The following is a 26261-nucleotide window of genomic DNA, read 5'->3' on the forward strand; positions in this document are numbered from 1 at the left end:
CTTTGGTTTCACCTTCAATCAGGGACCAGAAGGCAGTAGGAGGGCTTTTCCCTTTGTCAATCACTCTTGCTAGCCTTGCGCATGCTCAGCGCAATGAATGATCTGTTGTCAGGCTCTGCTCTAGTTTGGTTACCAGGGCAAAATGATGCTGCCCCTGCCTTGGAGGTGGTGCCTTCCCTCCACCACCTCTCTGCTCCTGCTGGCCATGACACCAGTATCATAACCCCTTCACTGATTTCATTTTTTTTGAAGGCTTGACTTTTATTTAAGACAAGAATGTTTAGACAAACAATATGTACTTTATTTCATATGGAAATATGGAATGGTAAAGCCACTTTATATTTGTATATTCTTAAACAATTTAAAAAATATTTTTCCACATCTCACTTTTTTATAAAAGTCACATTAGAAAACATGAGAAAGTATTATTATCACGGTTTATAAATGAAATAATTGAGATTAAGAATGGTTAAACAGTTTGCTAATTCGTGGTAGAGCCAAAATTTAAATACTTGGAGATACAGTTTTATAATTTTTTTATTTTTCTCCCTTTGCCACTCTCTTTTTACAAAATCATTATAAGGGTTGTGAAAACCTCAAATGTCTGTCTTGTGCAGTCAGAAAGTTAATAAACCAGATCCTATAATGGGATGTTATATTAACTAAAAGGAAAATTGCCTCTGTTAGGATGAGATTTGTGACCACCAAGGATCTTAATTACCCAGCCAGGACATGGATATGCAGTTAAGGTACTACATAGTCATTGATTTTGTGTAGAGGGAACTAGTAACAAATTATGCATATTTTTATTAAAAAGTTTGGAAAAAATACTAAAATGTTTGTTATATAATGCTGCAAAGGTAGAACTATATTTCTTTTCCTTGAAATTAAGACTATGCAAATCAGTCTATTATAGTAAAATTGAAGAAGCTAATTTTATTTTTATTGGGTGTCATTGGAACAACCAATATCCACAGAAACATACTGTATTTCTGTGAATTCTAAAAGAATTCTGGAAAATTAGTAAATAATTTCTGATTAGAATGAGAATGGGAGAAAGGAAACATTAGGAGAAATAAGAAGAGCACAATATATTTGTTGTCCAGAAGAAAAAAGAGGCAAAACCACAAATACAGTGAATCCTGGGCATTTTCTTCACATTTCTCATGCTATTAACATTGTATAAATTTTGCCTAAAATGGATGTTTCTGACTTGGTGTTCACCAGAAGTGCTTCCAGGATTTGAAAGAAAATCATTTATCTTTGCCTTAAATGGACTCTGTTAAATGTTTATAGAAATGTAGTGGCACTTCTGGAGGCAAGCTTCCCACTGTCTTCACATCCAGCCAGGTGGGAATTGCAAAGCCTGCATGCGCAACTTCTGTCACAATGGAAATAAAGAACAAATGAGGCTAGTACAAGGAAACTCCTAAATCAACCATTTTAACATTCTTTTCTTCAAAGACAATCTTAGTATTTGTTACTAACGAAGCTTATTTTTAAAAGTGGCACTTCTATAGGATATCTCAATTTAAATATCAATTCAAGATTCATGATAAACTGCTCTCTTATTGTTTCGGCACAGGAGTTCGACTCCAGCTAAGCTTACTTTGAATTCATGGAGACTGAAAAACGACAGTGGAGTATTGGAGGGTGATTTTATGCCAGTTTAATCTCACTCCTGTGTGTAAGGACGGGAACAGGATTTGCCTTACAATTCTCATGGCGGCAAACAAGAACTGGGGAGTCTCAAGGTCATCCACCTTCAGTCTTGTCCTGTGGAGGTGGGCAAGGATGTAGCCATGGGAGCCAAAATCATCTGCCTTTAGTCTTGTCCTGTGGCAGTGGGCAAGGACTTAGGCAGCCAATATCATCCACACTGCTTGAACAACAGGGGCCCATATATATATATGAAGTTAAAAAAAGTGGCACCCGGCCAGTCTGAGCTATGTGATGGCATAACATTTACACACTAAGAAATTATCTTTAGATAAGGGTGACCTAAGCAAATGGAAATACATGCATGCAGAGGCTGGGATCCTGGCTGCAGTCACCCTGACGTGACACTTATTCACCATTTTTTCTAGCAAATATGAAATATCTGTGTTTTCACATAGAATTTAGAGTATAGCCTTGCACAAAAAAAGTCACTTTAATTTAATTGTTTCGTGCCATCAATTACCTGTGTACACACACACACACACACACACACACACACATACAGTATTTCCTCACTTATCGCAGGTATTATGTTCTAAATCCCCCTGTGACAGGTGAAAACCCACGAAGTAGGAACCTTACATTTATTTTAGTATTTATATATATTTTAAGGCTTTATAAACCCTTCCTACACAGTTATAAACCATTCCCAGTCCCTTATTAACCTTTTCCACACTTTTATAAACACTACTTACGTTCTTAAACATATTCTACAGTCTTAAACCTACATAACTTTAACAACATACGTATACAGTATCACAAAATCCCTCAATATAGCGAAAAATCCGCGATAAATAATTAAATATAATATTTTATAAAATCTCGTGATACAGTGAGACTGCGATAAGTGAAACGTGATATAGAGAGGAAATACTGTATATATATTAAGATGCTTTTTCATCTGAATGAATTAAATAAGAAACATGTTTATTAATACTAGAGAACTATATGCTAGGAACTGAAGAAAGTCCTGTGCCTGCACCTATTTCTTAAAAATACAAAAAGGAATAGCTGATACCTTCAGGTTTTAGGGCGTAAAAACAGTATTTTTCTTCTATCAGCAGGAACAAGCTGTGAGAATGTGTAACTCTGATATTAGCCATATGTTTCATTTCCAAGCTATTAAGGTCTCCTTCAGTACAGCTGATTAATTAGACTTTTAAAGTCAGGCAATTTACACCAGTGATACCATACATCTCCTGAGGCTGATGGGCCTGAAATCCTCAGGATGTTAGAGATCCTCTAGGGTTTGGACAGGAGGAGGAGGGAACAATTCCATAACCTGGTGCCATTGCACTTTTTAATAGTTCTTACTGTTCATAAAAAGTGTTATATTAAAGGGCATGAGTTCTGGAATACAAGCTATGAATAAGGGTCAAAACTAATAGGGTATGATTATAAAAGAAAAAAATTTCTGAAAGCTTTGCTCTGAATAAAGCTTCAACCAGCCTATATAGAATTTTAATTTTATTCTAAGAAAATAATTAGTGAACACTAGTGAGAATAGAGAGTAAGCCATCCAGGTATGTGTGAAGAAATGAGTTTAGGTGCATGTAGTAGGATTGTTAGTCGACTGAATAGAACACTGAGTAAAGAGACAGTGTCTCCACAAATTACAAAAACCTGCTTAATTCACATAGGCAGTCTCTGACTTACCATGGTTTGACTTAAACAACTTTTTGATTTTACAATGGTGCAAAAGCGATATAAATTCAGTAGAAAACATTCTTTGGATTTAAAATTTTGACCTCTTCCCGGGCTGGTTATATGCAGTATCATATTCTCTTGTGATGCTGGGGAACCGTCATGACATTAAACAACAGATAGTCTACAGTGTTGCCAGTGTTTGGGGACTGTTGTCTTCTGTATTTTCACATTCCGTCATGTGTGCAAAACACCCATCTGAGTTTCCTGCTTCTGGTGAAAAGAGGAAGGCAATTACAATTGAAATTAAACTCAAGATGACTTCCGGCCAAGATGGAGGCTTAGACGGACATGCTCAGCCTCCCTCTACAACTAGAGAGGAATACAACTACTCCAAAACAAAAGATAATTAGAAATTCCAGAAAATAAAACTACACGGAAGCCCAACGTATGAAGTTATAAACCAGTGGCGCTCTTTGGGCAGGTAGGAAGAGTGAAAGGGGGCGGCGCTGTTTGCGGTGGCACCAGGGACAGCAGCAGGGAGAACAATCCCAGGGGCAGGGAGGACGTTCCCGGCTGCAGTCAAACCCCAGTGGCTCGTGACCCCAATGCTGGGAGAAGCAGCCACCACATCGCCTTGAACAGTGAGGCCCAGGGGACGGGAGGACGGATCCCGGTCTCCTCGCGGAATAACTGTGTGAATCCATCTTGGACCCCCGCCCCCACACAAAGTGCCACAGGACTGTGAAATAGGTTGCGGATCGCCACTGGTCGCTGGGTTGTGATGACAAAGGGCCACAGCGCAGCAAAAAAGGTTGCGGATCGTCGCCGGTCGCTGGGTCGTGACGAGTACACAGGCACTGCCCCCTATAGCCGGCCCAAGAAAACAAAACGCATCTGTCAAAATGAGGCAGACAACTATAGAAATCCCGGTGGTGCAGCTCACCAGGCAACAGATGAAGAACCTGACAGATGAACAAATAAGAAACCTGTCAGAGGCTCAGTTCAGGGCCATTGTTATCAGGTGGCTTACAGAATTAACAAAAGATCTGGAAAAAGATGAGAAAGAATCGAAAAACACTCATACTGAAAGGAACAAAACCTCATACGAGACAGATGGTAAGGAAATAAAATCCAGAGTTCAAATCAACAAACCAGAACACAAAGAAGGAACAAACAGTCAACCAGTGCAGAGAGAAAAAACGGGAAGCAAGGAAAATGATGAGAGGATCAGAAACCTCTGGGACAGCTATAAAAGGCCCAACATAAGAATCATTGGTTTGCCAGAGGGCGAAGAAGATGAACTAGAAATTGAAAAATTAAGTGAAAATATAATAAAGCAGAACTTCCCAAACTTGGGGAAGGAAATAGACTTACAGGTCCAGGAAGCACAGAGAATTCCAAAAAAACTGGACCCAGGGAGAACCACTCCAAGACACATTATAATCAAAATGTCAAAAATTAAAGATAAAGAGAGAATCTTAAAAGCAGCAAGAGAGAAGAAAAGAATGATGTACAAAGGGGTCCCAATTAGACTATCAGCTGACTTCTCAAGGGAGACCCTGCAGGCAAGAAGGGACTGGCAAGAATATTCAAAGTAATGAAAATCCAAAACCTACAACCATGAATACTCTATCCAGCGAAATTGTCATTCAGAATAGAAGGGCACAGAAAGTGTTTCCAGGATAAAATAAAACTGAAAGAGTTCATTAGATCCAAACCACTGTTATATGAGATGTTAAAGGGACTGGTTTAGAAGAAGGAGGATCAAAACTATGAACACTAAAATGAAAACTGTATCACAAGAAATAACAACAGAAGCTAGGGAATTGAAACAAAGGCAAACTAAACAGGCAACGAGAGTGGAAAAAGAACTATAGGTATGGGGAGCATATTGGGGGGAGGTCAGCAGGGAGGGGGAGAGAGAGGGAGATGATATAGGAATTAAGGATCATGGTAGGAGGGAATGGAATAGACAGAGAGAGGTTGAGAAGAACTATATGCACAACTAATGGACATGGTCTAAAAGGAGAGGACAACTGGAGGGAGGGGGACCACTGGGTGGAGGGGAGAAGAGGGAAGGGAAATTGGGACAAATGTAACATTATAATCAATAAAACACATTAAAATAAAAAAAAAGAAATTAAACTCAAGATAATTGCCCTATTGTAGGCTAATATAAGTGTTCTGAACAGAAGTGTAAGGTAGGCTAGGCTAAGCTGTGATGTTGGGTAGGTTAGATGTAGTATATTAATTTTTGACATACAATATTTTTAACTTATAATGGATTTAGCAGGACATAACCATCCTGTAAATCAAGGAATATCTGTAATGCAAATATTCTCATTTGTTAATTTAATAGATTTAAAACAATAATTTTCATTGTTTACACATGGGTTTGGATGTAATTTTTTAAAAAAGTGAACAAAAATATCAGAAGTTGTTAGGTTTCACAAATTTGAAATGACAATAAGTTTCTTGAATTTTTAATTAATTTTTTCCCAGGAAATGATAACAACTTAAGTATAGTAATAAATTACATGAATTCTTGTTTTTTTTTCTTTTTCTCACAATGTGTGTATGTTTTGTTTTGTTTTGTTGACAAAGTTATTAGAAACAATAAAATACCATCAGTGTCCAAAACATCACTGTGTTCATTATTGGCAAACCTACCATAAACTATGTCTTAATAAAAATTGATCATTCAATTTTTCATACCACTGAACAAGAACATGCACCCAGAAAATGAAGTAGATATGTAATTTATCCATCTAAGCAAGATGGCATCTCCATCATAATGAAAGCAAAGAGCTCTGGATAAGAAACATGAAGATCTGGGTTTCAGTTCTTTGACACTTATACTATCATAACTGTACCTGGAATCTTGGGGGAAATGCAAGACTCAAGACTCCTTGTCCATAATGTTAGAACTAAGGTCTTTTCTGGTTTTATGTACTGTCAGTGACATAGAATTATTTTACAGCTATCTGGTGTAACCTTGTTCATCAGAGTTAAGCTTATTAAGGTTGTAAAGACTTTTATTTGATTTATTTGGCAGCATATCATTTGTACTGAGAGGGAAAAACAGTATCAATTGAAATCTGCCAAACCCTTCATTAGCATTCCCATCACTCATTCACTGTATAAAATAAATCTAAATCAATACCTAAATCTATGGAGCCTGTGCTAAGAAATACTCTTAGAGTAAATTTATTAATTCCTTGATTTAACCAAATATTTTATCTACAAGTATTTATTGAGTGATAATTATTGGTGAGACACTATTTTACATGGACTGTATGCAAGAAGAAATTCCCTGCTTTCACAGAACTTGTGTTGTATTAAATGCTAGTGTACTTGATAGCAAGGATCCTTAGGGCAAGGTATCAGAGGTCTGATCTGGTAGTGACCCCAATGCAAACATTATTCCAAAGAGAAGAGAGCCATGGCCTGGACTAGGCACAGTGAAAAGCACAGCTGCTGAGAATCACCAACAACCAAATTTGGATCATAAGTTTTGAAAATATATGTTTCCTGATGTCAGTATTAATTATGTTCATTAGGAATAATTATACCAGGGAATGCCATTAAATCCAGGATTTATGTTTCAGGTCTAAAAGAAAATTATTGAGTATTTAAGAAGTTATATCTTTAATTATGAGTGTACAAACCACAAATATACAGTATTTATACCAGCTGGCTATTGGCAAGAATCTCCTGTCTTTTTCTCTTCCTTTGTTTTTTCCTACTCTCTCCAGCTCCAGTTTTTTTAGCATTCCCTCATTCCTTTTTGAGACTCTGGTGCCTCAGATATTCAGTGCCAGAGAAAAACTTCTGGTGAACACCTTTACAATAAGATATCAGAGGATTGGTTAAAATATGAAAAAATGTGAATATGAATTATAACAAGAAAATGGAGAAGGAAATTCATAATATAATAAATATCTCATGAATAGTGAACTTCAGACATTCAAGGAGTAGCTATTTTGGGGAGAAAAATATGTAGGAGTCCCTATTTTGCTTATGAATAATGACATTACTGGTTCCTTGATAATTGTTTCTTTAATTCATTCCACAAACTTTTATTGAATGTGTTTTATTCAACAGGCATCTATCTATCTGCTTTATGGCTGGAAGCAATCATCATGTGCACACACACACGTGCATGCCAACACCTATTCTTGTGGACCTCATAGTGAGAGTAGTAACTGTTTTGGTTTGCCAGTACATTCTCTCTGTCCTTTATCTATATGAGTTACCCTGGGATAGGCCGGTCATGGTGGTTTGCATTCAAGGCAGCCATTATCATTAGTCTGTCTAAAGAGAGGTAGGGAAAGCAATAGACTAATAATTTCCTTTTTGAGGGTTTTTCAAAGATATTCGAAGCAACATCACTTCATGCTAGTGCCTATAAGAAGACAGGTAAGCTCTGGCTGATGCATATTTTCATAATGGTCCTGGGTCCAATCTACACTGAGGATTACTTGATCAGCTCTTCTCTTTATTCTTGGAAAAAAATATTGATATTTTATTAGTGATTTCCTATTTTCTACTTTCAACTGAAAAAATGGAATTTTAAGAGTGTGCATAAAACTAAGATACTAAGAAAATCATTATGAATATAATAATGTATGCTGTGGAAGAGATGACAGGGAGTTATGGGCCCTTATAAAGGGAGATAAAATAATCTAGAGGGCTAATGAGAGGCATCCTTAAGAAAATAACATTAGATGTGTGTTGTGTTCCAGGTAGATGAAGCAATGGGACTAAAAATGGCCTGTCCTTCATTTCTTTATTTAGCAACTTAGCATCTTCCAGAGTTTGGATGACCATTGCAGGGAGATGGTGAAGCATATTACATATATAGTAACACTTAAGTGCACCTTATTATAAATGAAACTTCCTCTTGGGAAGCAATTCAGAATTTACAGTAAAATGAGGAATACAATGTTCTCTTTGTCCATCTTTAACTAATTGGTTTATCTTAGGGCTGAGTCATAGAATTTCTATAACCTAGTAAATATGAACTCAGACGCCTTCTTGTTTCAAGGTGGAAGGACAAGAACTATTCTATGCAAAGTGCTGGAAGTGCATTGTTGATAATGTGCACCTTCTCTGCTGTCTTCCCTTTGCAATAAACCCAATTGGTTCAGGTAGTGAAAAAAACAAAGGTATAATTTGGATTTAAAAGTTTGGAGAATGCTAGATAGTTGTAATCTTCTAGAACACTTTTTACTTCTAGATGAATCCCATTTTATTTATTTTTAAGTATATTTTATTGATTATGTTGTTATAGTAGTCCCAATTTTTTTTTCCTTTGCTCCCCTCTGCCCAGTACCACCCTTCCCTCCAGCAATACCACCCTTTCAGTTCATGTCCGTGGGTCATGCATATAAGTTCTTTGACTTCACCCTTTCCTATATTATTCTTAACATCCCCCTGCTTACGTTGTACCAACCATTTATGTTTCTTAATCCTTGCACCACTTCCCCATTTCTCCCCCTTCCCTCTCCAAGCTGATAACCCTCTAAATGATCCCCATACCTATGATTCTGTTCCTATTCTGGCTTGCTTAGTTGGATTTTGTTTTTATTTTTAGATTCAGTTGTTGATAGTTGTATATTTATTTTAGTGTTCATAGTTTTGATCTTCTTTTTCTTAAAAAAGTCCCTTTGACATGTCATATAATAATGCTTTGGTGATGATGAGCTCCTTTAGCTTTGCCTTGTCTGGGAAGAACTTTCTCTGCCCTTCCACTCTAAATGACAACTTTGTTGGATAGAGTAATCTTGGTTGTAGGTCCTTGCTTTTCATCACATTGAATACTTCTTGCCAGTCCCTTCTTGCCTGCAAAGCTTCTCTTGAGAAATCAGCTGATCACCCCTTTGTAGGTAACTCTCTGCTTTTCTCTCGCTGCTTTTAAGATTTTCTCTTTCTCTATAATATTTGGCATTTTAATTATGATGTGTCTGATGTGATCCTCTTTGGGTCCAGCTTTTTTGGGACTCTCTGTGCTTCCCGGCCTGTATGTCTATTTCCTTCACCAAATTTGGAAAGTTGTACTTTGTTATTTTTTCACATAAGCTTTCAATTTCTTGCTCTTGGTCTTCTCCTTCTGGCACCCCTATGATTCAGATGTTGGCACGATTAAAGTTGTCCCAGAGGTTCCTAAGCCTCTCCTCATTTTTTTCAATTCTTGTTTCCTCAATCTGTACTGGTTGACTTTTTTTTTTTTCCTTGTATTCCAAATCATTGATTTGAACCCCTGTTTCCTTCCCTTCACCATTAGTTTTGTGTGGATTTTCCTTCATTTCATTTAGCATAGCCTTCACTTCTTCCCTTAGGCATTTACCATACTCAAGCATATCCGTCAAGCCTGCATGCCTCTTTATCACCAGTGATTTGAACTCTTCATCTGTTATGTTGGCTATCTCCTCACCTGTTAGGTTGGCTATCTCCTCGTCGCTTAGTTCTCCCACTGGAACCTTGATCCTTTCCCCCTTTTGGGCCATACTTCTCAGTCTCCTCATCTTGACAGGCTGTTGTGTTTGTTTGTCTCTGTGTCTTAGGTAGAGTTGTTATATTGTAAGGGGTGGAACCTTATGTATTTGTCAGTATGGGTGACCTGTTTCACCTTGTTGTGGCACTGTATGTGGGAGAGAGGTCTGAGAGGGAACAATGCCACTTGCTCAGCACTTGCCCCCTTTCCAGGCACTTCTCCCACTTCCACACCAAACTGGCGCCCCTCTAGCTCTTGCCCTGGCCATGGTTCCCAGAGTAGGTGGGTCTGCAGAGATTCTAGAACCGTGGGGACTCTTTAAACGAGGAGATTCTGCTGAGAGACCAACCATTTCTTCCTCCACCCCAACCCCCACTGGTTTACACAGTCAGAAGTAATGAGGCTTTATTTTCCCTGGTGCTGGGAACATGAGCTGCGTGGTCTGTTCTGAGGCTGGGAATGCTCCCCAGGTGTCCCTCCTGACTTTCAAAAATATGTGACTGTGCTTTCCGCTGGCCTGCCACCGCCACCACTGCCACCGCCGCCACAACACCACATCCTCTCGGCGCCAGCTCCACCCCTCCTACCTGTCTGGATGAGTATTTCTTCTTTATATCTTTGTTTGTTGGACTTCCATGCAACTCGATTTTCTGGAACTTCTGGTTGTCTCTAGTTTGAGACAGTTGTATTCCTTCTTAGTTGTGGAGGGAGACATAGCGTGTTTGTCTACGCCTCCATCTTGGCCGGGATTCTCAAATCCCATTTTCTATGAGGGAGGAATGGGTCCTAGCATCTTTATGAAAAACATCTTGTGATTAATAAAATTTTGAAAATAAAGAGTGGAAATAAAACACTAGAATTTATGGCTAGAACCATAAAATTATTTTGATTTTCTTGTTAACAAACAATTTTTTGATGCTTATAGACACTGATCAGCTTGCATTATAATCAATTTATTTATAATTAGTAAGAACTATTTGTCAGGAAACATTAGCTTTATTTAATCTTAATAACAACTCTGTGAAACGACTAGTATTACCACTATGCCCAACATTACAAATGAAGAAATAGAGATAGTTTAACTAACTTGACAAAGGTCACAGAGTTAATAAGTGCTGGAGATAGGATAAAAAATTCTATCAGATGCTAAAGCCAATATTTTGTCCACAGTACCAACCAGCTTCCTAGGGGGCTGAATAAATTTTTTAATATCATACATACATGCTGATTTAGTCCTATACTTGTATTGACATTTGAAAATTTAAAAAGCAACTTGTACCGCCCTCAGGATAATAGAGGCTATGGTGAGACACTCCAACCTTTATAAATAAGATTGACTCAAGAGAGTTCACTTCATCAAATCCAAATCAAACTGCTATGACTAGTCATCTGGATTAGGAATGAAGACACTGTTCATAAATTGCAAGTTATTGTTAAAAATACAAGAGCTCTGAGTATCACTTCAGAGACAATATTGTTAGTACATGTGAACTACTTCATAGAAATGAAACACGTTGCACCTATTTGGAGAAGAAAATAAACTGTGAGAACATTTGAAAAGGCAGGCTGAGCCCTGGAAGCATGAGGAAATGAACATCTCAGAAGCAAACAGTGCCAGAGCACTCGATGGCTGCTCTGGGCGACATGAGTCTTTGCTAAGTAGATTCAAGTGTGAAGGTTTCCTTGACAAGTGTATTCCTCTAGTAGGTGAAGTGACTCCATTAGCTAGAAGTCACTTAAGAGAAACTGACTTCTCTCATCCTAATGCTAAGCTTAATACTGTGGCTGGACAGTTTAAGTATTCTGGTCAGCTTAAAGGTCATAACTAATTCATTGATATTCTGATTTACATATCAACTTCTGTATGCTGGTTCATAATGGTCTATTTCTACAAATGGGAGAAAGGGAGAAATTCTCTCTCATTATGCAGTGACCAAGGTAATGGCCAATTATTGGGAACTTCCTGAAACACAGGGTGCCTAACTCCACATTGCCCTCATTTCACTTTCTTTTTCTCATTGTTTCACACTTCTACAATATGTACATCTCTTGATAACTATATATGGGTGCAAAAACATTTTGGGTAGAAGCTCCCTGCTAACAAATGTTGGGCACTTCATTCTGACCTATGTCATCGATTCATTTGTTTTAAGAAATTTCCTCTTACCATGCTCTTATCTCATCCACTTGAGGCATATATCAACTAGGAAAAATAATTCTGCAAAACTTTTGTTTGTATACATATGTATATACATATATTTAGAAATACATATATATTTCTAAATTCTAACTAGGATGCTTGTGTAGGGCAATGCAGAATTGCAAAGGGATGCAATGAATTTGTGATTTGCAAACTCATTTTTGGATTTTTAAAATATTAATAATTATACCTTTTTAATATACTATGGTACAGAAAATAAGTTTAGTAATTACTATCTCTGAATGATATAGAAACTCTAGGTATTGTGGAGAATCTTCTCCACACTGGCATTTACTCTTCACTTCTATACCAGCAACCTCTTCAGAGAAAGCTAATGAAAGGGTATGAGGCTATGCAAACTGAAACTTAAGGGACTTGGTCTGAGAGCACAGGTCTCCTTTAAGCACTGCCTAAGGGATTGTATCTCTTTTTTTTTTAATCATTTTTATTTTTTAATTACAGTTGACATACATTATTATATTAGTTTCAGGTGTATACCCTAGTGATTAGACATTATATAACTAATTATCCCAATAAATCTCACCCCCATCTGACACCATACATAGTTATTAAAATATTATCGACTATATTCTCTATGCTGAACTTTACATCCCCATGACTATCCTGTCACTATCAATTCATATGTCTTAATCCCTTCACCTTTTTCACCCAATCCCTTCAATCTCCCTTTGGCAAACATCAGAATGTTCCCCATGTCAATGAGTCTATTTCTGTTCTGCTTGTTTATTTTATTTTTAAAATCAAATATTGATAGATGTGTATTTATTGCCATTTTATTTTTCCTATTTTGATCTTTTATATCTTTACACAGTTGTTATGAGATTGCCTGCCTCTGGCCAGCTGCTGCCACCCCTCCCATCACCCACTCACTCACAGGAACCACAGATGGGAGAGGTATGGCTCACTGATGCTCTGCAGTCATTAGTTCATGTATGTCACATTCAAAGGAACCCTCAGTTCTACCCTACTAACAATGTGTTTAATTTAAAAGCTACTGTGACTGGTAGTAGCCTACTTTATGGACTGCATAGCCATTCTCAGCAGTGCAGATAGACTCTTAAGAAGCTACACCATCGTCTCTCGAGACGGACGGCTGCCGACGACGATGTGACTGGTAGTAGCCTACTGCTTCCTCTTCCATTCTCCATAAATGTACTTTTATCTGTTGCTCCAGGTTCAATCAGGCAGCTTCACATAAACGTCAGTGTGTTCCTACAGGTGCAGAATATGTTATGATATTCCAATAGTAAATTGGCTCCAGTATCCATTGGTGGCTATTTTACTGAAGAGAAAAATAATGCATATACATGCACACATACAAAAAGTGCACCCTTGTGAAACCTCAGAGAGAAATAAAAAAAGGAAGAGACATGAGAGTATTTCTAAAAGTGGCACTTTATAAAGAAGCAGAAGTTTCAACTTTACAAAATAAAACACTCAATAAAGAGGAATGTGGCTTATTTCAGAATTCTTAAAGCCACGGAATCCTCAATTAGCTTGCGTGCACTTCAGTAAAGAGAATAACTAGAAATGCTCTTGAGGTTGACTAAAACAGATTGCCAGAGAGATCTGGAAGATAAGAAGTATCCTGCAAGGTAACAAAACACAATGCCCAATGTACTTTCTTTTGCTGGCTTGAATCAAAGGTAACCAGTAATTCTATATTGAAAAAAACAAACAAACAAAAACAAATGTCATTTGACAATTTACCAGTATTAGTCAAACTGAAGACATATGCAGGATATTTAACAAATGAAAATAGTTCTTGCATTTTCCCATTTTGCATCAATATCAAGTCACTAGAACACATTGAAGAGTATTTGTATCTCAAAACATTTATTTCTATCTTTTTAAATATTTACAAATGTTATTTGATTTGTAATCACTTTGGGGTTGTTTTTTCACATTTATATCACAGTGTCTGACATTGCTTGTATGTTGGCTCTCGCAAAAAGTCAAGAGACAAGTGAAGAATAAAGAAGTGAGGCAAAATATATATTTTAACTCTCAGGTGACTGTACCAGAAAAAAAGAACACAAAAAATCCTGGACTTATAAAATAGTTATAAAATATTTAGATTTATTATTTTATTTTAATATCACAAAAACACAAACTTATAATATTTCATCGTGAAAATGAAAAAAGAAAACTAAGCTTGAAAATAAAGTGGCTTGTCTGCCAATGTCGGGCTATGCAGTGAAAGAGCGGACATAGCTTCATAGAAAAATCAAACCCCTTTCTATATACCAAGTCCTTTTTGTCTCCTTTCTCTTCCTTGAATATAGCAAACCTGCAATTCTGGTAGCTGATCATAAAATAAGATATAAGTTAATGAAAGGTGTTCTCTCAGTAAATAGAGCCGTGTGCTCACATCACTAACGATAAAGCTTTCCATAAAGGATGGAAGGTCTAAGTCTCTTAATTCCACCCAGAGGTTCAGATTAATTACCCTTTCCAGTCAAGGTCATTGACAGCGTAAAAATTTACAGGCCCCTTAGAGTCAAGTGTTATCTTTCTCATACAGAAACCATGGATGCTTAAGTAAATCAATTCATGGCAATTAGCAGGTAATAGGCCTGATTTTTAAGTAGAAATAAGATATGATGATCTTGCTTCAGTACACATCTGGCTAGCCATGAGTGAATAATTGCTGCTATCTTGTTGGTATAATAAAAGATCCATTTCAATAGAGAGAGAAAAAGAGTTATTCAAATCTGGAAAAATTCAGGTTATGAAATTTTCAAGTTTTGCTGTTTTTAATACTATTTAGTGGGGTTTTATGTATTCTTGGGATGGCATGCCTCTAAAAAAGATTGTTTCTGTAATATTTCATTTAAATATTTTATAATAAACTTTATTTTCTAGAGCAGTTTTAAGTTTACAGAAAAATTATTGAGCAGAAAGTATTGTTTTTATATATTCCATCCCCTCCCCACACAATTTCCCCAATATTATCATCTCACATTAGTGTGGTGGTTTTGTTACAGTTGATAAACCAATATTGATACACTGTTATTAACTGAAGTCCATAGTTTACATTATGGCTCACTCTTTGTGTAGCATAGTTCTATTGCTTTGATAAATGCATGATGTCAGCTATCTGCCATTACAGTATCATATGGAATACTTCCACTGCCCTGAAAATCCCCTATGCTCGTCCTATGTCTCTAGAAAAGATTCTGTAATATTGTATTTTTATGTTTGAAACCCTAATGTTACTGTATTTTGACCATAAAATTGTATTTTAGAGGCATCTCAAGACTGATTTAGGAGCTAGGATATTGTGATTCTTCTTCTTAGAACATCTTTGATACTCTTTCATTATACATCATTTCTATAATTTTTTTGTGGTTTTCCATAACAAAGTAAGAATTTAAGATTTGTCTTGAACTCAAGGGATTTGGAATTTAATTCAAATCGAATGACTGGATGAAGTGTTAACTAATACAAGACATCGTACGGCAGGCTAGAAAGTAGCAGGATGAAGGGCTGAATGAGTGACTCAAGGAAAACTGGGGAGTGTTCAATAAAGGGCACGAGGTTAAGAGAAAGGCTTAATAGATTAGGAGGGGCTTGAAGAGGAGTGGGCTGTGGACCGTCTAATAGAAGGAAGGGCATTCATGGCAGGTAAAATATCTTGGTCAAGGCTCTATGAAGGTCTATTTTTATGTTATGTCTCTATGTTGTTCTCGAGGCACAGGCAGTTTGTGAGGCTATTGTCAGTCCCATCTTCCAAATGCCTTTGCCCACATTCATCACTGAGAACTTGCCAATTTCTTGGCACTGCAGGGCAGCAAGACCTGTCCACACTGCTCCCAAGACTTACTGTCCTTGCCTTCTCAGCTCTCCTGACTTCAGCCTGAAAAATACCTTGCCAATTTAGAAAGGCCTTTTCGCTTCCTATTACTATGCTCAGAAATTGCAACACGAGCTTAAACTTTCAGGGGGGAAAAAAAAACCCCAAAGGGGAAGTAAATGTCGTTTTTTTTTTTTTTTTTTTTTTCCTAGCCTGTTTCAAATGTCCTCTCAGGCAAAGAAGTTCAGGGATCTCCATATTTGGAGTGAGTTAGGGCAAAAGGAAGAAAGGGAAATATAGGAAGAAAATAAAAGCAAAATATAAGTTAAATATCTAAACATTCTCTCTTATCACAAAAATAACCAACTCAAATTTCTAAAACTTGTTTCAAAATTAGTATCAGAACCACAAAGGACTGATGTTACTAAGATACATCTTGTTTCCATCTCCTAGAGATGTTGAGAGCACTTTCTAATGACAAAGTGCAAAGCACTAAGGAACGAATAAATCATATGAATAGCCTTCAACCATGGCGTAGCATAAGAGGTAAAAAAAAAAAAAAAAGGCAAACAGGACAGGTTTAAGGAGGAAGCCCCCGGACTGGTTAGTTGGCCTCAGTGGGATTCAGCCAGTAAGACTTGCAGTTTAAGGCAACGGATTGAACTTCACAGGAAAATCCAGGGCTATTAGTGCAACAAGCAACACTTTAAATCAGGGAGTTCAATTACATTAGCATAAAAATAAGTATTCTAGGTCCATGTGAGTAGTTCATAACATGTGGAACTTTAAGAATTTGATAAAATAATATAAGAAGACAGCAAAAAGCCTGTGTTGTGATTTTCAGGACACAAGGTCTGCCCCTTAATAAAACTATGAACAAGCAGAGGAAGAGGTACATAGGGTAAGTTCTGGAAGGGTGCTGAGCTCAGGAGCTTCTGTCACTGTGGAGTTGGAATGCGAGATGCTCCCAGCACATGGATGTGTTCCCTAACCTGGAAGCTCTTGGAAATCCTGTCATTTGGGGATTTCTATGGAGACTTCATTACGCAGGCATGATGGATTATTAACACAACTTCCAGTCACTTTCCCCCTCCCAACGGAGGGTGAGCGGTGGGGCTGAAAGCTCTATATTTCTAATCATGGCTTCGTCTCTCTGGTGACCAGCCCCCAGCCAGGAGCCACCCCAGCCACCTCTTTGGAACAAAATATACTCCTATCACCCAGGAAATTCCAAGAGATTCAGGAGTTCTGTTTCAGGAATTAGCACCAAAAATCAAATAATGGAACAAAAAATATTCCTAGCACTACTATCATTCAACATATTAGAAGGGTCTTAGGAGCTCTGTGCTAGGAATCCAGGGCAGAGACCAAATATATGTTTCTGATGTCACAATACTGTGCTGATATTGTGTCTGTCTGAAACAGAGAAATGCTCATTAAAAAAATTAATTTCCCTTACACTCAGAAATGTAGCCTTCAGTATCTATCACACTGTCTAATCCTCACACACTGCCTGAAAAACAGTGGTTGCTTGGTAAACATTTGGTTATTAAATCTAGCATTTAAATGTGGGTATAATTAATTGAGGAGTCAAAATCACAGTTTATTGATAGGGTTTTCTTAGAAGGTTAGAACAACACATATTTATTATCTCACAGTTTCTGTCATCAGATTCCAGGCACGGCCATGGGTCCTCTGCTATGGACCTCATAAGGTGTGAGTGGGTTGCACTCTTTTCAGGAACTGGGGGTCTTTTCCAAGCTCCAGGGGCTGTTGGCTGAATTCAGTTCCTTCCAGTTGTAGGACTGAGGCCCTCCTTTTGTTGCTCTTGTCAGCTGGGGACTCTTTTTGTCTCCTAAAGTCTGCCTACAGACCCTTTCAGAACCTGGCAGCTTATTTCTTCAAGGCAGTTGGGATAATTTTCCTTCAAGGATTTCATCTGATAAAATCCTGCCCACATAGGATAATCTCCCTTTAGATGAACTCAAAATCAACTAATCTGAGATCTTAATTACCTCTGCAAAATCTTTTCACCTTTTCCACGTTCTCATCATGGTATTTTAGCTATTTTATTTTATTTTTTAAGTATATTTTATTATGTTTTTACAGTAGTTCCAATTTTTTCCCCTTTGCTACCCTCTGCCCAGTACCCCCCTTCCCTCCAGCAATCCCACCCCCACTTAGTTCATGTCCATGGGTCGTGCATATAAGTTCTTTGGCTTCACCCTTTCCTATATTATTCTTAACTTCCCCTCGTCTATTTAGTACCAACCGATTATGCTTCTTAATCCCTGCACCACATCCCCATTTCTCCCTCTTCCCTCTCCAAGCTGATAACCATCCAAATGATCCCCATACCTATGATTCTGTTCCTATTCTGGCTTGCTTAGCTGGGTTTTGTTTTTATTTTTTAGATTCAGTTGTTGATAGTTGTGAGTTTGTTGTCATTTTAGTGTTCATAGTTTTGATCTTCTTTTTCTTAAAAAAGTCCCTTTGACATTTCATATAATAATGGCTTGGTGATGTTGAACTCCTTTAGTGTTACCTTGTCTGGGAAGCACTTCATCTGCCCTTCCATTCCAAATGAGAGCTTTGCTGGATAGAGCAATCCTGGTTGCAGGTTGCCTTTATCACATTAAATATTGCTTACCAGTCCCTTCTTGACTGCAAAGCTTCTCTTGAAAAATCAGCTGATAGTCTTATAGGCACCCCTTTGTAGGAAACTCTCCACTTCTCTCTTGCTGCTTTTAGGATTCTCTCTTTATATTTCACCTTTGGCATTTTAATCATGATGTGTCCTGCTGTGGTCCCCTCTGGGTCCAGCTCACCCGGGACTCTCCGTGCTTCCTGGACTTGTATGTCTATTTCTTTAGCAAAATTTGGGATGTTCTTCTCCATTATTTTTTCGCATAAGCTTTCAATTTCTTGCTCTTCCTCTTCTCCTCCTGGCACCCCCATGATTTGGACCTTGGCACATTTAAAGTTGTCCCAGAGGTTCCTAAGCCTTTTCTCATTATTTTCAATTCCTCTTTCCTCATTCTGTACTGGCTAACTGTTTTTTTCTTCCTTATGTTCCGAATCATTGATTTGAACCCCAGTTTTCTTCCCTTCACCATTGGTTTTGTGTGGATTTTCCTTCATTTCACTTAGCATAGCCTTCACTTCTTCTCTTATGTGTTGGCCATACTCAAGCATATCCATCAAGCCTGTGAGCATCTTTATCACCAGTGTTTGGAATTCTGCTCTATTATGTTGGCCATTTCCTCATCACTTAATTCTCCCACTGGAACCTTGATTCATTCCCTCTTTTGGGCCATACTTCTCTGTCTCCTCATCTTGACAGGCTCCTGTATTTGTTTGCCTCAGTGTCTTAGGTAGAGCTGTCACTCTGTTATGTTGTAAGGGGTGGAGCCTTAGGGATTCATCAGTACAAGGCGACCTGTTTCATCACATTGTGGCGCTATATGTGGGGGAGGGGTCTGAGAGGGAACAGTGCTGCTTGCCCAGCACTCACCCCTTTTCCAGGCACTTCTCCCTCTTTCGTATGGGACTGGCGCCCCTCTAGCTGTTGTCCTGGCCATGATTCCCAGAGTGGGTGGGTCTGTGGATGTTCTAGGACTGTGGGGGCCCTTTAAACAAGCAGACTCTGCTGAGAGACCAGCAGTTTCTTCCTCCTCCCCAACACCCACTGGTTTGCACAGTCAGAGGCAATGAGGCTTGATTTTCCCTGGCACTGGGACCTTGAGCTGCATGGTCTGGTCTGGGGCTGGGAACGCTTCCCAGGTGTTCCTCCTAACATTTTAAAACATGTGACTGCACTTTCTGCTGGCCTGCTGCTGCCACCACTACTGCTGCTGCTGCTGCCACCACCACATAGTGTCCTCTCCACCCTAGCTCTGCCCCTCCTACCTGTCTGGATGAGTATTTCTTCTTTATATCTTTGTTTGCTGGACTTCCATGCACCTCAATTTTCTGGAACTTCTGGTTCTTTCTAGTTTTGAGGTAGTTGTATTTCTTCTTAGTTGTGGAGGGAGGTGCAGCTTGTCTGTCTGTGCCTCCATCTTGGCCAGAAGTCATCATCATCATGGCATTTTAGAATTCAGCCTGGACCAAGGAAAAATCAATTGTCCAAAGTTTCTCTCTGATGTCAACTCATAGAAAATATTATTTAACATTATTGTCATTTCTAATTTTTCACATAAATTGAGATATCAAAAACATAAAACATTTGCAAATTTTAATCATATAACCAGGTATGATAGAATCATCTAAATGTTAGAGAATAAATAGAAAAACACATTAGTCCAATCTTTTTAATCTACAATATGTTCTCCATTGCTCAAATAAATATTTCAGAAGTATAAGCATTCGGTATTAAATAGAAATATTTACAATTGCTTGAAACAACAAAACCAGGTCAACTAAACAATTTTACTCATATCACAACTCCCTTTTTTCAGATCTGAGGAGAACATGCTAAATGTAGCTTTATTTAGGTCATAGACACTCAGCTATGTTTCTACAAATACTACTTGGATTAATATTTTGATCTGTGAAAAGGCAAGGTTAACTGTTTTCTCGATTTTCAAAAATTTTTGAAGTGTTCATATTTTAGGTAGAATATATTTCCTGAAACTACTTTTACACTATTGTTACTGTGGGGTACTTTATTTTTCTATGAGGTAGGGAAGGTGATTTACATAAGTATTAATACTGTTTCTTTAAATTTTTATATGCTGAACCTGCAAAGAATGAGTTTCCAGCAAATAAAAGTATGCCAGTGGGAAACTCACAGTGATTGTTCTCTGCTGGAAGGATTAAACAAATGTAGAGTTCCAAGCAGGCTGAGTCAGTGAACTGTAAAAAGACTAAGAGAATGTGAGGGTAAAATAATCTATCTTCTATCACCAACTGATCGTGTTCCCAGTGCCATACTCTGGAAGTAGCAACGAGGTTGCCTTTCCTCTCTCTGCCTCTCCAGCAGCTGAGAGCTGGAGCCCTCTCTACCAATACTTGCCCACAAATCAGGGCTCTGCTCACGTTAGTAACAGGATAAGGCATGTAACCTAAGAGCCTGGCCACTGCCTGTGAGCTCTTTCATGTGAGGGTTTCTTATAACCTGTAATACCTGCCTCACGGGTTTGTTACTGAGAATCTAACAAGAGGATAGTCACAGAAGTATTTTGTATGTAATAATCTATATAAATGTTAGTTATGTATAATGTCTCAGAAAGTACAGAAAAATATATATGTATATTATATATATACATATATGTTCATATACTCACCATTCAATTCTTTCTCTTCACAGCAAAATCATTTTAAAATAAAACTGTTGTCTGACAATATTCTATGAAATTACATAGTGTCTTTCAACTTGTGTACTCTGAAAGATGTTTTAAAGTGAAATTTAAAGTCTGTAACTCTTCAGAAACTGAATTAAGGACTTAATCTGAAAAGCAGTAATGAGCCATTGAAGTATTTTAACCAGGAATCAAGTATAATAATGTTTTTGTTTTCAGCAACTCTCCCTTTTTTGACGTGGATTGAAGAGAGAAAAAGGACAGGGAGGATTCAGAGGTCCTAGTTTGGAGTTTCTGCAATAGTCTAGCAATGAAGCCAAAGGAGTTGGATGACCTTTGATGATTGTAATAAGAGGAAAAGTTGTTGAAATCATGAGCTCCTTATACAGAAAAATTCTTCAGTCTGTGGTAGAGGAAATAAAGGGAAGAGGGAATGTGAATGGCGGGGATGACCACTGGCAATCCGGTCTGTGCAGTAGACAGAATGGTGTTACCAACTCTGATAGGGAACAGAGCAGAGGAGCAGGAAGGCGTGGCATGGGTCTCTGTCTCCCCTTTATATGGCTGTCTCTTGGTCTTGAAAGGTTTGGGGGAGCATAATTATTTATATTTAAAAGCCTGAAGGTTTTCAGAGATGATTAGGACAGAGCCCACAATAGAATCCAGGTGCTTTGTTTTCAGTCCTCTCTGCATATGAACCACCATATCGCTTATTTTAAATAATTACTGTGTTTTGGAATAGAAAAGTTAGTTACACCCACATGACTACAAATCTTGAACTAATTTGTGAAAATTTTTATGTTAGTAAATAAAATCCTACATAGATGTCGTTCCAGATTAGGTTTTAAACTATCCTAATCCTAAAGATAAAAAGATATGTGCCCTTATGAGGTTGTTTCTTTTCATTTTACAATCAAGAATAATAACCCCCGGATAGTTAGCTATTTTTACTTTAATACATCTATCTAACTAGCTCCATACTTCCAAAGAATGAAGAAGAAAAACCAAAAATGGGTAAATATTGGAGTAAGAACAACAGGTACCTAAAATCTGAAAGTAGAATTGGATCTCATTATGTAATATAAAAAGGATTACAAAACTCAAGGCACAAAGGAGGTCTGTGTCTTGTCTTTTGATGTGCCTCTATTGTTAAATGGCAATTAGTGGTAATAGGAGTTGCATGTGTAGCTCAAAGGGTCTTAATGTAAGATTGTAGCAGGGAACAAAATGGTGCAAACAAAATCTTGTTCTCATTACCAACATATAATTTTATTGTCTTTAGATAGTATTTGTTTTTGTTATCAGAATTCCTCCAACCCATTACATTAGAAATGCAATTATAAATGCATTATAAATTCTCTCAAGCTGATAAAATATCATCAAATGCAGCAAATTGATTTGAAGTGAAGAAGGGGCTTAGAAAGTAAACGATGGTCAAGTGGTATATGGATTGTTACCCATCCTACTCTTATGGTTCCAAAGAATATATGCTAATCCTTAAAGACAAATACTGTGGTCTTATACAGAAACATCATTTATTTATGTTGCAATTTTTATATACTAGGTTTTTTTTGCAGCCAATAGGCAATTACTTAAATTTTGTAAACTGGCACTTATTCATTCATTTCTATAATATTTTCTGCAGTATATTTAAAACTCTTGCTAGTTCTGTGTAGAACTTGATATACGCAAACATGCATCACACATTCAAAAATGAATAACCATTTAAACTGTTGTCATATCATATGTGTATCTTATAGATATATAAATGTTATTAAATCAGATGGTCCTGCACACTGAGGATTTATTTATATACACCTAATACCACAGTATGACAATAAAACATTTTATTTATAAGCAAGTTTCTTATGCATATGACAATATTTATATGCTATTTCTTTTTCTTAGGAAGTGTTTGACCATTTAACCTTGTAAGTTTAATTTCCTCTATTGGTTCAGGCAGTTTCTATTCTTCTGCATTTTAATGCCTATTTTTCTGTCACAAAATAAAGCAAAAATTTATTTCCACTTTCTAAAAGATTTTTGTTTATTATATAATAAACAATAAACTTTAATCCATGTTAATAATTTTGCTAAGAATATCATGGTGAAAATGGATATTACTTTGAACATTAGGTTTTCTTTCCCCATCTAATTTATTAAGTAGTTACTTGCTTACATATAGGAAGTGGTATCACAGATTTACTCACGCTACAATTTAAAAGTAAGGCAAAAATGTCATTTCATCTTGTCTACAACCGATATGAATTTGCCTTTACTTGCTGGGTCATAGGGGAAAAGTTGTTTAATTGGTTTTAAATTTAATTTTAGCAAACATTTAAGTCTTTTTATGTAATATTTACTTTCTTTAGCTAAAAATTCTCAGACTTTCAGCCACTCAACCAACCTACCCTCATTTCTCTAAGGTAGCATTTTGTTTAAAGGGAAAGTGGAGTTCAAAACTGCCCTGCTTTCTGGGATCTGTTCTGCTCTGCCCTGTTTATCCGATGGCTATATAACCTGCTGTTGAACACTTTAGCTAAAAATCATCATAGCTGGCTCCCTTCCTATTTTTAGTCTTTTCCCAAATAGGAGCCAGCTAAAATCCTTACCTTTTTTGGTGGTGGGGAGGGGAGTTGATAAAGAGAGAGGAGATTCCGAAGGTAGAAGCTGCCTAAGAACTGAGAAGCGTTATAATAGATGGAGTCTTCCTGTGTCAGCGGAGCGCGTGGTCCACGCGGAGCGAGGGAGATGGCCGGACAGAGCACTCAGGATGAGCGAATGGGATCCAGCTGCACCTGCAGTGGCAGAGACCCCTGACATCAAGCTCTTCGGGAAGTGGAGCACCGATGATGTACAGATCAATGACATTTCCTTGCAGGATTACATCGCGGTGAAGAAGTATGCCAAGTACCTGCTGCACAGTGCAGAATGCTACGCTGCCAAGTGCTTCCGCAAGGTGCAATGCCCCATCATGGAGCACCTGACCAACTCCATGATGATGCACGGCCGCAACAATGGCAAGAAGCTCATGACTGTGCGCATTGTCAAGAACGCCTTCAAGATCATCCACCTGCTCACCGGCGAGAACCCTCTGCAGGTCCTGGTGAACGCAATCATCAACAGTGGCCACCAGGAGGACATCACCTGAATTGGACGTGCGGGAACAGTGAGGCGACAGGCTGTGGACATGTCCCCTCTGCCCTGAGTGAATCAGGCCATCTGGCTGCTGTTCACAGGTGCCCGTGAGGCAGCCTTCGGGAACATCAAGACCATTGCCGAGTGCCTGGCAGATGAGCTCATCAACTCGGCCAACGGCTCCTCCAACTCCTACGCTATCAAGAAGAAAGACGTGCTGGAGCGTGTGGCCAAGTTCAACTGTTGATCACTGGCTGCGGCCCCAATAAACTTTTCTGATCCTTGGGCAGTGCCACCAAAAAAAAAAAAAAAAAAAAAATGGAAATTGCCAACTTTTCACTACCAAATCTGCCTTGATTTGCACCTGTTATTAGAATCACCTGGAGGGCTTGTTAAGCGCAAGATGGCTGGGTCCCACCACAGGGCTTCTGCTTTAGTGGGTCTCTGATAATTCGCATAGCTAACATGCTCAAGTGATGCTAATACTGGTGGTCTAGGGACCTCATTTTGAGAACCACTGCAATGAGGAAGTTTAACTGTACCAAAGATATGCTGCATCTCATCCTTTTCCTTCTTCTCGGAGACCTTGCTTCATCAGTTATTCCTTCTGTTTCTCTATTCTTCATTTTCCTTCTCTCTAGGAAATTCTTTGAATCAGAATGGAGTGTGACCTACTCTGCCTATCAAAAACAAAACAAAACACAATGTACACATAACTACACGTAGCTTTCATAGATCTAAGATGTATCTCTGGCTACCATATGATCTCTAAAAGTCTACACTTTTGGGGGGACTTTTCTACTCATGCTGTAGTTCCTGTTCTACCTTTTATTTGTTCTGGCTTTTAACAGTCTGGGTTCTGCTTTCATTTTGTTGACTACTATATCCTAACTTGAGGTCTGGTTAATTTAAGTAAATTTTATACTTTTATGGCACTATTTTACAGTTAATTTTAGCTAGGAAAAAAAATTTATTTTGAGAAGAAATGAAAATTTTAGGGAATTTTATAATTTGTGGTTTCAGGCTGCAATTTGTTCTACCACTTAGAGGTTGAATAGTTATGAGCAAGCGTTTACTCTCTCTGAGGCTCAAGTTTTGTTAACTAGAGTTAATGATATCTATTTCACAATATTATTTGAAGGATTAGGATATGATACATATAATACCTAGTATGGTGATTGGAATTTAACTGATAGCTAATAATAGCAGAAATATTAATCTAACTTTGACATTTAGAACATAGAAAAAAACAGATTTTTTGAGACAATGCTTTGTCAACACCTATCAGAATCCAAAAGGGTGCTAGTATTGATTTTCTAATTTTAGTGCTTATTATATGTAAACTATAATAAATGAAAAGAATGGCCTCCTGTGAGTTAAGTGGATCATTTGTTGTAAAAGATACTTTCTTATTTAACATCTTATATACAGGTCATGCTGACTCTTGAGCCACTAGAGTTGAAGAACTGTTTTGTTACCCAAGAATTCTCCAAAGGGATTCCCTGTGTGCTAAACATAATTTTTTCTATAACCTCATTGTAATCATAATTTCTTCTTTTCATGATCAAAGTCAATTACCCTTCATAGAATTGATGGGCTCAACAGAATCACTTCATGTTGAACAGCTCTGGTCATATAATCACTTAAAGACCTGTGGCCAGGCTCTTCATTTTTACTAAGATTCACAAACACACCAAGAAATGTTTTTCAAAGTGTCAACCATCCTCATCTAAATATGGTTTCAGAATCATAAGAGGTACACTGATTATCCTGTTAGGCTTGCAGTAAACCCAAGATCTTATCTTTTCTCACCTTAGATACCTACAATATCATAGGGTCTACCGGGTCATATGTCCTAAACACATGATACCTGCACTCCATCCTGAAACTGCTGCTGGACTCCTGTTCTGGGCTCTGATCACAGCTGGCAATTTTTCAGGT

General features: G+C 37.8%; 1 pseudogene; it reads left to right on the top strand.

Moving 5' to 3' along the window:
• Positions 1-23955: 23955 nt before the first annotated feature.
• On the top strand, positions 23956-24567 carry LOC150019271 (small ribosomal subunit protein uS7 pseudogene; annotated as a pseudogene).
• Positions 24568-26261: the final 1694 nt, after the last annotated feature.

Source organism: Furipterus horrens, unplaced genomic scaffold, assembly GCF_987537825.1.
Source record: "Furipterus horrens unplaced genomic scaffold, mFurHor1.1.pri manual_scaffold_2, whole genome shotgun sequence".
Taxonomy (NCBI): Eukaryota; Metazoa; Chordata; class Mammalia; order Chiroptera; family Furipteridae; genus Furipterus; species Furipterus horrens.